Source organism: Oncorhynchus kisutch, linkage group LG25, assembly GCF_002021735.2.
Source record: "Oncorhynchus kisutch isolate 150728-3 linkage group LG25, Okis_V2, whole genome shotgun sequence".
NCBI lineage: Eukaryota > Metazoa > Chordata > Actinopteri > Salmoniformes > Salmonidae > Oncorhynchus > Oncorhynchus kisutch.
The window spans coordinates 34,598,430-34,612,301 of NC_034198.2; the positions used below are offsets into that span (position 1 = coordinate 34,598,430).

At 42.3% G+C, this 13,872-nt stretch overlaps 1 protein-coding gene across 1 annotated transcript in view; it reads left to right on the forward strand.

Moving 5' to 3' along the window:
- The first annotated feature begins 3,349 nt into the window (after nt 1-3,349).
- Nucleotides 3,350-13,872, forward strand: part of LOC109888670 (transmembrane protein 100) — a 17,523-nt gene continuing 7,000 nt past the window's right edge. The window contains exon 1 of the mRNA XM_031804815.1: nt 3,350-3,581. The gene's annotated coding sequence lies outside the window, so the exon portion shown is untranslated. The remainder of the gene's footprint in view (nt 3,582-13,872) is intronic.

The following is a 13,872-nucleotide window of genomic DNA, read 5'->3' on the forward strand; positions in this document are numbered from 1 at the left end:
GACATACAAGACCACTGATAATCTCCCTCGATCTGGGGCTCCACGCAAGATCTCACCCCGTGGGGTCAAAATGATCACAAGAACGGTGAGCAAAAATCCCAGAACCACATGGGGGGACCTAGTGAATGACCTGCAGAGAGCTGGGACCAAAGTAACAAAGCCTACCATCAGTAACACATTATGCCGCCAGGGACTCAAATCCTGCAGTGCCAGACGTGTCCCCCTGCTTAAGCCAGTACATGTCCAGGCCCGTCTGAAGTTTGCTAGAGAGCATTTGGATGATCCAGAAGAAGATTGGGTGAATGTCATATGGTCAGATGAAACCAAAATATAACTTTTTGGTAAAAACTCAACTCGTCGTGTTTGGAGGACAAAGAATGCTGAGTTTATTCCAAAGAACACCATACCTACTGTGAAGCATGGGGGTGGAAACATCATGCTTTGGGGCTGTTTTTCTGCAAAGGGACCAGGACGACTGATCCGTGTAAAGGAAAGAAAGAATGGGGCCATGTATCGTGAGATTTTGAGTGAAAACCTCCTTCCATCAGCAAGGGCATTGAAGATGAAACGTGGCTGGGTCTTTCAGCATGACAATGATCCCAAACACACCGCCAGGGCAATGAAGGAGAGGCTTCGTAAGAAGCATTTCAAGGTCCTGGAGTGGCCTAGCCAGTCTCCAGATCTCAACCCCATAGAAAATCTTTGGAGGGAGTTGCCCCCCCCCGCGTTGCCCAGCAACAGCCCCAAAACATCCCTGCTCTAGAGGAGATCTGCATTGAGAAATGGGCCAAAATACCAGCAACAGTGTGTGAAAACCTTGTGAAGACTTACAGAAAACGTTTGACCTCTGTCATTGCCAACAAAGGGTATATAAGTATTGAGATAAACTTTTGTTATTGACCAAATACTTATTTTCCACCATCATTTGCAAATAAATTCATAAAATATCCTACAATGTGATTTTATGGATTTTTTTTCTAACTTTGTCTGTCATAGTTGAAGTGTACCTATGATGAAAATTACAGGCCTCTCATCTTTTTAAGTGGGAGAACTTGCACAATTGGTGGCTGACTAAATACTTTTTTACCCCACTGTATGTAGTGTGATTAGGGAATGTAAACCAGGTGTGCGGGGAACAAGACAAAACGAATGGAAAAATGAAAAATGGAGTGGCGATGGCTAGAAGGCCGGTGACGTCGACCGCCGAACGCCGCCCAAACAAGGAGGGCAGCTGACTTCGGCGGAAGTCGTGACAGGTGTACAGAAATCTTTAAGTCATACCACAGATTCTCAATTGGAGTGAGGTCTGGGCTTTGACTAGGCCATTCCAAGACATTTAAATGTTTCCCCTTATACCACTCGAGTGTTGCTTTAGCAGTATGCTTCGGGTCATTATCCTGCTGGAAGGTGAACCTCCGTCCCAGTCTCAAATCTCTGGAAGACTGAACAGGTTTTCCTCAAGAATCTCCCTGTATTTAGCGCCATCCATCATTCCTTCAATTCTGACCAGTTTCCCAGTCCCTGCCGATGAAAAACGTTGCCACAGTATGATGCTGCCACCACCATGCTTCACTGTGGGGATGGTATCGTATCCTCGGGGTGATGAGAGGTGTTGGGTTTGCGCCAGACATAGCGTTTTCCTTGATGGCAAAAAAGCTCAATTTTAGACCAGAGTTACCTTCTTCCATATGTTTGGGGAGTCTCCTACTCTGTGAGTTTTGGTGGGTGGCCCTCTCATGGCAGGTGTGTTGCCATATTCTTTCTATTTTCTAATAATGGATTTAATGGTGCTCTGTGGGATGTTCAAAGTTTCCGATATTTTTTTATAACCCAACCCTGATCTGTACTTCTCCACAACTTTGTCCCTGACCTGTTTGGAGAGCTCCTTGTGCTTCATAGTGTCGCTTGCTTGGTGATGCCACTTGCTTAGTGGTGTTGCAGACTCTGGGGCCTTTCAGAACAGGTGTATATATACTGAGATCATGTGACAGATTATGTGACACTTAGATTGCACACAGGTGGACTTTATTTAACAAATTATGTGACTTCTGAAGGTAATTGGTTGCACCAGATCTTATTTAGGGGCTTCATACCAAAGGGGGTGAATACATATTGCAGTTACCACTTTTCCATTTTTTCTTTTTTTCTTTTCACTTCACCAATTTGGACTATTTTGTGTTTGTCCATTACATGAAATCCAAATAAAAATCTATTTAAATTACAGGTTGTAATGCAACAAAATAGGAAAAACGCCAAGGGAGATGAATACTTTTGCAAGGCACTGTAGTTCTAATCTACAGCCACTTTAGCTGAGATGGGGGGGGAAATTAATATTAGTCTCTCTCTCACTGTCCATCACGGGAATGACTTGTTTTTCCTTGTATTAGAATCATCCTCACTACACTCTTATAAAAAAGAACTTAAAAGGGTTCTTCGGCTGTCCCCATTGGAGGAGAAGAACCTTTGTTGGCTCCAAGTAGAACCATTTTTGTTCCATGTAGAATCCCTTTCATAGAGGGTTCTATATTGAACCCAAAATGGTTCTACCTGGAACCAAAAATTGTTTTACCTGGAAACAAAAAGGGTTCTCCTTTGGGGACAGCCGAAGAACCCTTTCAAAAAACGTTTTTTCTAATAGTGTATAAACCCCCATGACTGAGTCAACAAGATTAAGGATTATCATAAAACAAAATAATCCACATAAAGCCGAAGCCCGTTCCATACTCCTGTCATCACAGGATACTGATGAGTTTAACCATGAAGATAGAATAATGTTGACGTTGTTCTACACAACTTCTCCTGGTTGTTGCACACCTGTTCTGGATGACCTCTAAAAACCAGAATAATGTATCTGTTACTGCTCTTTACTCAATGCCATCCTGGATTAAATAGGCTGAGTGATCAATGGGTGAGTGAATTCTTTGCTTTATGCCCTACAATTTGCAAACACTCCGACGAGACCATCATGTCTGTCACGTTCTGACCTTTATTTCCTTTGTTTTGTATTTATTTAGTATGGTCAGGGCGTGATTTGGGGTGGGCAGTCTATGTTTGTTTTTCTATGATTTGGGGATTTGTATGTTTCGGCCTAGTATGGTTCTCAATCAGAGGCAGGTGTCATTAGTTGTCTCTGATTGAGAATCATACTTAGGTAGCCTGGGTTTCACTGTTTGTTTGTGGGTGATTGTCTATGTTGATTGCTTGTGTTCAGCACAGTTCTCATTTAGCTTCACGGTCGTTATTGCGTTTATTGTTTTTGTATAGTGTGTTTCAGTGTTCAGTGTTTTCTTTATTAAAATTCAAGATGAACACAAACCACGCCGCATATTGGTCCTCTGATCCTTCTCGCCTCTCCTCTTCAGATGACGAGGAGGAAGACTGTGACAATGTCAATACCACCAGGAACTTGGTCTCTCTCTGCAGCTGCATTTGTACCACTCTCAAACGCAAGTGGATCTACACTTGATGGCACACTTCCAAAATCTCAAACTACTGAATTACTTTCTTTCTGTGTCAAAAGACTAGTTTTATTGACATTGGTACTGGCTCCGTCAAGTCCTCACGCATTGGGCAACTGAGAGGTATTGTTATGCTTTTACTGTTGATCTCTAGTAATGTGCGACCAAACCTTGGGCTGGTGGATCCCATGCAATCTCTACTGACTCACTATGGTTTTAAAAACAGAGCAGGTTTTGGCCTCTTACAGGTTAATGTCAGAAGTACATTTAAAAAAATATTTTTATGGGCCAAAAAGACAAACACAGATATGATTTTATCAGAAATTTGGCTAAAGAAATGTGTCAAATAACTTGATTTCTACACGGTTTTTAGAATTAATTAGATGAGTAAAGGAGGAGGGGTTGCAATTGATGTGAGGTTAACACCTCTGAAATTCTCGATGACCAAAGCCTAACGTTTTGAAAAGCTTCCAGTGGAAGTGAATGTATATAAGGACTCCCACATGTAGTAGCTGCTACAGACCACCCTTGGGAGGCGCACATAACTCTTTCTGATGTCCTGCACAAGCGAAATGACTGAATTCATTCTTTCAGTTGACTTGAACATGCTTACGCCTGTATCGGACTCTTTTAAATAACTGTGTGACTCTCTTAAACTCACAAAATGAATGAATGCGCCTACAAGACTAAATCCCAGAGCACCTAACAAATCAACACGATTTATAAGGGCACAAGGAGAGACCCAAATGCAGACACAGGAGGCAGATGGTTGAGCTCCGATATTTATTATAACAAAAGGGGTAGGCAAAAGACAGGTCAGGGACAGGCGAGAGTTCATAAACCAGGTCAGACTCGAGACAGTACCAGGGGATAGGCAGGCTCGAGGTCAGGACAGGCAGAGTGGTCAGGCAGGCGGATTCTGCAGCAGGACAGGCAAAGGTCAAAAACCAGGAGGGCTAGGAAAAAAAACTGAGACTGGGAAAAATAGGAGCTTGGAAAACCGCTGGTTGACTTGGCAAAACAAGACGAACTGGCACAGAGAGACAGGAAACACAGGGATAAATACACTGGGGACTAATGGGGAAAACAGGTGACACCTGGAGGTGGGTGGAGACAATCACAAAGACAGGTAATACAGATCAGGGCGTGACACTATTGGACATTCCCGAATACCCCTCACAAATACACATTGACTGGGATTTTCTGTAATGATGTCAGTGATCACTATGCAATTGCTTGTGTTAGAAATACAAAAATGACCAAAGCCAAACCCCACTACAGACATTTTGATGAGCAAGCGTTCTTACATGATCTGTACCATAATATTGACAGAGTAAGCCTGATTCCTGATGTTTACACTGCCTGGGACTGTTTTTATATGAAATATGTGTCCGTTTGTTTTATTTTATTTTTATTTTACCTTTATTTAACCAGGTAGGCAAGTTGAGAACACCTTTATTTAACCAGGTAGGCAAGTTGAGAACACCTTTATTTAACCAGGTAGGCTAGTTGAGAACACCTTTATTTAACCAGGTAGGCTAGTTGAGAACACCTTTATTTAACCAGGTAGGCTAGTTGAGAACACCTTTATTTAACCAGGTAGGCAAGTTGAGAACACCTTTATTTAACCAGGTAGGCAAGTTGAGAACAAGTTCTCATTTACAATTGCGACCTGGCCAAGATAAAGCAAAGCAGTTCGACAGATAAAACGACACAGAGTTACACATGGAGTAAAAACAAACATACAGTCAATAATGCAGTATAAACAAGTCTATATACAATGTGAGCAAATGAGGTGAGAAGGGAGGTAAAGGCAAAAAAGGCCATGATGGCAAAGTAAATACAATATAGCAAGTAAAATACTGGAATGGTAGTTTTGCAATGGAAGAATGTGCAAAGTATAAATAAAAAATAATGGGGTGCAAAGGAGCAAAATAAATAAATAAATACAAATTAAATACAGTTGGGAAAGAGGTAGTTGTTTGGGCTAAATTATAAGTGGGCTATGTACAGGTGCAGTAATCTGTGAGCTGCTCTGACAGTTGGTGCTTAAAGCTAGTGAGGGAGATAAGTGTTTCCAGTTTCAGAGATTTTTGTAGTTCGTTCCAGTCATTGGCAGCAGAGAACTGGAAGGAGAGGCGGCCAAAGAAAGAATTGGTTTTGGGGGTGACTAGAGAGATATACCTGCTGGAGCGTGTGCTACAGGTGGGAGATGCTATGGTGACCAGCGAGCTGAGATAAGGGGGGACTTTACCTAGCAGGGTCTTGTAGATGACATGGAGCCAGTGGGTTTGGCGACGAGTATGAAGCGAGGGCCAGCCAACGAGAGCGTACAGGTCGCAATGGTGGGTAGTATATGGGGCTTTGGTGATAAAACGGATTGCACTGTGATAGACTGCATCCAATTTGTTGAGTAGGGTATTTGAGGCTATTTTGTAAATGACATAGCCAAAGTCGAGGATTGGTAGGATGGTCAGTTTTACAAGGGTATGTTTGGCAGCATGAGTGAAGGATGCTTTGTTGCGAAATAGGAAGCCAATTCTAGATTTAACTTTGGATTGGAGATGTTTGATATGGGTCTGGAAGGAGAGTTTACAGTCTAACCAGACACCTAAGTATTTGTAGTTGTCCACGTATTCTAAGTCAGAGCCGTCCAGAGTAGTGATGTTGGACAGGCGGGTAGGTGCAGGTAGCGATCGGTTGAAGAGCATGCATTTAGTTTTACTTGTATTTAAGAGCAATTGGAGGCCACGGAAGGAGAGTTGTATGGCATTGAAGCTTGCCTGGAGGGTTGTTAACACAGTGTCCAAAGACACTGTGTTAACAACAAGATATATACACAAGATATTGTGATAAGAATGCCGATGTTAAGAAATGTAGAGTCAGTGGAAGGGACAATCCCTGTTTTTCAGATAACTTGGGAGAATTCATTTGAAAGAGAAATGTACTCATGTTCCTGTTGACTAGCCCTCCTTCAGAGTGCTAAAAACAAATGTACAGGATTGTTCAGGGAGTCCAAATCAGATTTCTATCTAAACGCAGTCACAGAGAACCTAAACAACCCTACCAAGTTCTGAAAGTTAATCAAATCAGTGTCAGGTTGTAATGATGAATTAGAATGAAGTGAAGGATAATGCCAATATTGTAGGGGTTTTTAACAAGCACTTCATATCTGCTGGTTCAGTTTTTGATAATGGTGGGGCCCAGGTCTCTAATGTAAGCTCTGTTACAGTCAACTATGATGGCCCTCGTGTGAGCCATTTTAACTTTGAGCCTGTTTCTTATACTGAGGTGTATAAAGCACTAAAGGCAATAGACACTGAAACGTCTGCAGGTCCAGACAACATGGGCCCCTACCTCTTAAAGATAGCAGCTGGTATTGTTATTGAACCTGTGGCTCACATTTTCAACTTGAGTCTCTTAACCAATTCCATACCCAGCATTTGGAAATCAGCTTATCAGCCCATTGCTAAAGGGTGGATATCCCTCAAATGCTAATAACTATGGTCCTATTTTCAAACTCCCTATCCTGGCCAAAGTCTATGAATCGCTAGTGAACTCACAGTTTAAAAATGCCTTAATTGAAAATAACATACCGAGCGGGGTTCAGTCAGGCTTTAGATCGGGGCACAGCACCACAACTGCAGGCTATGACAGTGGCAAATGACATCATAAATGTACTTGATAAAAAGCAATGTTGTGCTGCTTTGTTGATTTATCAAAGGCATTTGATTCAGCTGACCATGAATTGTTGCTAGCTAGACTCAGTAACGTTGGTCTCAGTGAAGGGGCAGTAAATTGGTTTAGGAACTATCTTTCTGACAGAACACAATGTGTATATGCTGATAATCACATTAATAAGGTGTGCCCCAGGGTTCCATTTTAGCTCCTGTTTTGTTCTCAATTTGTATTCATGATTTGGGACGTGGGATGCAACCAGCAGAGTTGTATCTGTATGCAGATGATACAGTCATATATTCATGTGCTCCTTCTCTGGTTCAGGCTGTTGAAGAGCTCCAGACTGCTTTTCAGTCACCACAAGCCTCCCTTTATGGTCTCAAACTGGTCTTGAATGTACAAAAAAAAAAATTCATGACCTTTACCAGAGCTCGCACTCAGACAGAGAAGGTTAGCATTGTCACATCTGGTGGCTTATCCATTGAAAAAGTGTCATCCTACAAATACCTAGGTATATTGTTGGATGACAAGTTGTCCTTTAAAGTTCATATGCATCATCTTTTGAGGAAGCTTAAATTGAAATTGGGTTTTTATTTTTGTAATAATCTTCCTGCTTATGGCTAGAAAGAAGCTTGTTCAGGCCACTTTTCTCTCTGTAATTGATTATGGTGGCTTGTTGTATATTTATGCAGCCTCCTCTGTATTACAGAGAATGGGACACTGTTTATCATGCAGCCTCCTCTGTATTACAGAGAATGGGACACTGTTCATCATGCATCCTCCTCTGTATTACAGAGAATGGGACACTGTTTATCATGCATCCTCCTCTGTATTACAGAGAATGGGACACTGTTTATCATGCAGCCTCCTCTGTATTACAGAGACTGGACTATGTTTATCATGCATCCTCCTCTGTATTCCAGAGAATGGGACACTGTTTATCATGCATCCTCCTCTGTATTACAGAGAATGGGACACTGCTTATCATGCATCCTCCTCTGTATTACAGAGAATGGGACACTGTTTATCATGCAGCCTCCTCTGTATTACAGAGACTGGACTATGTTTATCATGCATCCTCCTCTGTATTACAGAGAATGGGACACTGTTTATCATGCATCCTCCTCTGTATTACAGAGAATGGGACACTGTTTATCATGCATCCTCCTCTGTATTACAGAGAATGGGACACTGTTTATCATGCATCCTCCTCTGTATTCCAGAGAATGGGACACTGTTTATCATGCATCCTCCTCTGTATTACAGAGAATGGGACACTGTTTATCATGCATCCTCCTCTGTATTACAGAGAATGGGACACTGTTTATCATGCATCCTCCTCTGTATTACAGAGAATGGGACACTGTTTATCATGCATCCTCCTCTGTATTACAGAGAATGGGACACTGTTTATCATGCAGCCTCCTCTGTATTACAGAGACTGGACTATGTTTATCATGCATCCTCCTCTGTATTCCAGAGAATGGGACACTGTTTATCATGCATCCTCCTCTGTATTACAGAGAATGGGACACTGTTTATCATGCATCCTCCTCTGTATTACAGAGAATGGGACACTGTTTATCATGCAGCCTCCTCTGTATTACAGAGACTGGACTATGTTTATCATGCATCCTCCTCTGTATTACAGAGAATGGGACACTGTTTATCATGCATCCTCCTCTGTATTACAGAGAATGGGACACTGTTTATCATGCATCCTCCTCTGTATTACAGAGAATGGGACACTGTTTATCATGCATCCTCCTCTGTATTCCAGAGAATGGGACACTGTTTATCATGCATCCTCCTCTGTATTACAGAGAATGGGACACTGTTTATCATGCATCCTCCTCTGTATTACAGAGAATGGGACACTGTTTATCATGCATCCTCCTCTGTATTACAGAGAATGGGACACTGTTTATCATGCATCCTCCTCTGTATTACAGAGAATGGGACACTGTTTATCATGCATCCTCCTCTGTATTACAGAGACTGGACTATGTTTATCATGCATCCTCCTCTGTATTACAGAGACTGGACTATGTTTATCATGCATCCTTGCACTTTTATTACAAATGCCAAGTCACTCACCCACCATTGCACCTTGTACCAAATGGTGGGTTGGACCTCACTTTAAATGAGCAGAAAGCTACATTTGTATGTGTTCATCTACAAAGCCCTTTGGGTAAACTCCCTCTTTACCTCTGTAGTCTGGTCTCCACCACCAGCAGTTACCATACCTGGTCTGCTAGGTGGTTGCTACTTAAAGTCCCAAGGACATTTCCAGTATTACGTAAGACTGCCTTCTCCTCTTGTGCACCAGAGGTATGGAATAGTCTACAAGCCATGCTCCATCTAGATATGTTAGTGCCACTGAACTAATGTACATGTTTAATGGGAGAGACTGTTACAGAGGAATATAAATGTTGTTTTTTTAGGCTGGATCATGTTTCGAATTGTATTGTATTGTTGCATGTTTTAATTCTGTAATGTTTTGATTGTTGCTGTCTTCTTGGCCAGGTCTCCCTTGAAAAAGAGACCAAGGCCTCCCGGGTGGCGCAGTGGTTAAGGGCGCTCTGCTATATTAATATCAAACAAATCAGGTAAAAGTGTCATTTTTCACAGTAGTTGTCAATCAATGTAATCTTGTTCATTATGATCTATATGGCAGAACTGCTCCTAGATCAGCACTCCTACTCTGAGATGCTTGATACATATGGACCCTGGTCCTAGTGTCAGGGAGATTAGACAGAGGGACAGGGAAGGCTGGAACCAAAAGGTCCTGTGTGTGGGGGCGGACATTTGACGTTAGACCTTTGGAATGACAAGGTGACAGGCGACAGGTGACAGGTGACAGGTGGGGTCTGTGGGTGAAACTCTGACAGGTGAGACAGGGCTTTTGCACAACACACACACACGCACACACGCACACACACACCATCCCACCCCACCATCTGCAACAGGCACCTTTTTAGGCACTACTGAGTCATTCAGGTCTCGTCCAGTGACAGTTAGCTTGTTATCTGTAATACGGCTCCTGCTCCTGCAGTGACAGTAGAGAGGGAAGGCCACAGTCGAGTGCCTTCTTCTCTTTCCCCAGGGCTCTCTTTAGACACACAACACAGGCCAACACATGCACCACACACTACAAATATATATACACACACACACAAACACACACACACACAATACAGTAAACTAATCACCTCTCTGAAATTGATTTCTTAAGAATTTCTCTGTTTGTTTTCACCTTTCCTTCGAAAATCAATTGCTTCAGTGAACTGGAAGTAAATCCCTGGAACTGGAGCATTCAGAATAACTGTTGAGATGTGGTCTTTCTGTGTTTTGTATGTAAGACAATGGTCCATATTATTTTGCAGCGCATAAAAGATCCTAACATGTTGGCAATGACGTGACAGATCTTTCTTTAGCTCTCTCTCTCCCTGATTTTTCTGTCGAGTTCTATCTATATCCCTCCGCCTCCCTCATCCCTCCCTCTATCTCTCCTTCTGTTCCTTGCTCTTCTCTCCCTGTGAGTCATTCATTCACAGCATCCATTACACCGGCCCTGCGCTTTGCTATTAGATTGACCCCCATTTTTCGCTCACACATGCATATACTTACCCTCACACTTAGACAGACACACACACACACACACATACACACACACATACACACACACATACACACACACACACACATACACACACACACACACACACACTTCAAGCATTTTGCTACACCCGCAATAACATCTGCTAAATATGTGTATGTGTCCAATAAAATGTGATTTTATAAGCCTGGCCTGTTACATGGTATCATTACGAAACCTGGCCTGTTACATGGTATCATTACGAAGCCTGGCCTGTTACATGGTATCATTACGAAGCCTGGCCTGTTACATGGTATCATTACAAAGCCTGGCCAGTTACATGGTATCATTACGAAGCCTAGCTAGTTACATGGTATCATTACTAAGCCTGGCCTGTTACATGGTATCATTAGGAAGCCTAGCCAGTTACATGGTATCATTACGAAGCCTAGCCTGTTACATGGTATCATTACGAAGCCTGGCCTGTTACATGGTATCATTACTAAGCCTGGCCAGTTACATGGTATCATTACGAAGCCTGGCCTGTTTACATGGTATCATTACGAAGCCTGGCCTGTTTACATGGTATCATTACGAAGCCTGGCCTGTTTACATGGTATCATTACGAAGCCTGGCCTGTTACATGGTATCATTACGAAGCCTGGCCTGTTACATGGTATCATTACTAAGCCTAGCCAGTTACATGGTATCATTAGGAAGCCTAGCCAGTTACATGGTATCATTACGAAGCCTAGCCTGTTACATGGTATCATTACGAAGCCTGACCTGTTACATGGTATCATTACTAAGCCTAGCCAGTTACATGGTATCATTACTAAGCCTGGCCAGTTACATGGTATCATTACGAAGCCTGGCCTGTTTACATGGTATCATTACGACGCCTGGCCTGTTTACATGGTATCATTACGAAGCCTGGCCAGTTACATGGTATCATTACGAAGACTGGCCTGTTATATGGTATTATTACGAAGCCTGGCCTGTTACATGGTATCATTACTAAGCCTGGCCAGTTACATGGTATTATTACGAAGCCTGGCCTGTTACATGGTATCATTACTAAGCCTAGCCAGTTACATGGTATTATTACGAATCCTGGCCTGTTACATGGTATCATTACTAAGCCTAGCCAGTTACATGGTATCATTACGAAGCCTAGCCTGTTACATGGTATCATTACTAATCCTGGCCAGTTACATGGTATCATTACTAAGCCTGGCCTGCTTCAATCTCTTGCATCAACACACACACACACACACACACACACACACACACACACACACACACACACACACAGACAGACAGACAGACAGAAACACAGATACTGTATACACACACACAGACAGTAAGTCAGATACACACACACACACACACAGAAATACATACTCATTCACCACACACATAAAACCATGAACATAGAAACTATGTCATCCCTCACATGCACTCTGTCACATGGCTTCCCTTGATGGTGGGCCAGAAAACAATCACCAAGGCCCACAAGATTTCACTTATGCGTGCAATGTCTTTTTTGGCTCAGTGTTTTTTTCCCTTCTCACAATGCTATGATGGGATATTTTATGTCCTTCAGGCTAATATGTTATTATCCTTTCAGACCGTCTCAGTTCTAAAGTATAAATCAGTTTATGGACTTTAAAAAAAGTATTATAATTTAATTATTTTAGGTGGTAGATCTGCTTTAATATTCCAGCTATCTTGTAGCTTCCATCAATGTAATTGTCTGCATCATTTCCAATCCTCCACGACCCTCAACCCCGCGCATCTATTTCTGAAGGCCATCCAGGTTGATTTCCAATCCTCCACGACCCTCAACCCCGCGCATCTATTTCTGAAGGCCATCCAGGTTGATTTCCAATCCTCCACGACCCTCAACCCCGCGCATCTATTTCTGAAGGCCATCCAGGTTGATTTCCAATCCTCCACGACCCTCAACCCCGCGCATCTATTTCTGAAGGCCATCCAGGTTGATTTCCAATCCTCCACGACCCTCAACCCCGCGCATCTATTTCTGAAGGCCATCCAGGTTGATTTCCAATCCTCCACGACCCTCAACCCCGCGCATCTATTTCTGAAGGCCATCCAGGTTGATTTCCAATCCTCCACGACCCTCAACCCCGCGCATCTATTTCTGAAGGCCATCCAGGTTGATTTCCAATCCTCCACGACCCTCAACCCCGCGCATCTATTTCTGAAGGCCATCCAGGTTGATTTCCAATCCTCCACGACCCTCAACCCCGCGCATCTATTTCTGAAGGCCATCCAGGTTGATTTCCAATCCTCCACGACCCTCAACCCCGCGCATCTATTTCTGAAGGCCATCCAGGTTGATTTCTATTTGACATATATTTTTAACTGTGATGTTTCACTAAAGTTTTGAACCTTTCTTATTCTCATAGTTTCTACAGATTGTAAATTAAAGATAAACATTTTTGCTAAAATTATTATTATATTAATGATTGATTTACTATGACTTTTCAAATCACCCAGTAGTGCTATCTGCAGAGTTAGCTCCAGGTAAATGTTGCAATTTTTCAGGCATTCCTGGACCTCCGACTAAAACAATCTACATACAGTATGGACAGTACCAAAACAAACACTCTAATGATTCTGTCTCTTCGCAGCAAAATCTGCAGAGCTGGGACTGTTGTATTCCCCATATATATAACATTCTTTGGTTGCAAGAATTTTGTATAATCATTTAATCTGATTTAAATTATTTATCACAAAACCATTTGATGTTGCCAATTATTTTAATGATTACTTCATTGGCAAGGTGAGCAAACGTAGGCAGGAAATGCCAACAACGAACAGTGAGCAATTGAATTCATGCATAAAAAATACAAATAATGAAAGAAAAGCATTGCAAGTTTGAATTTTGTAAAGTTAGTGTGGGAGAGGTGGAAAAATTATCGTTATCGATCAATAATGACAAACCTCCTGGCATTTACAAGTTAGATTGAAAGCTACTGATGGGATAAGTCGATTTTCCACAAAGCTTCATATTGTTTCCTGTAATCCTGTAAACAATAGATATCAAATTCCTTCTAACCTCCGCAACAGATGTGGGATATATACACACACACTCATACACACTCAACCCCT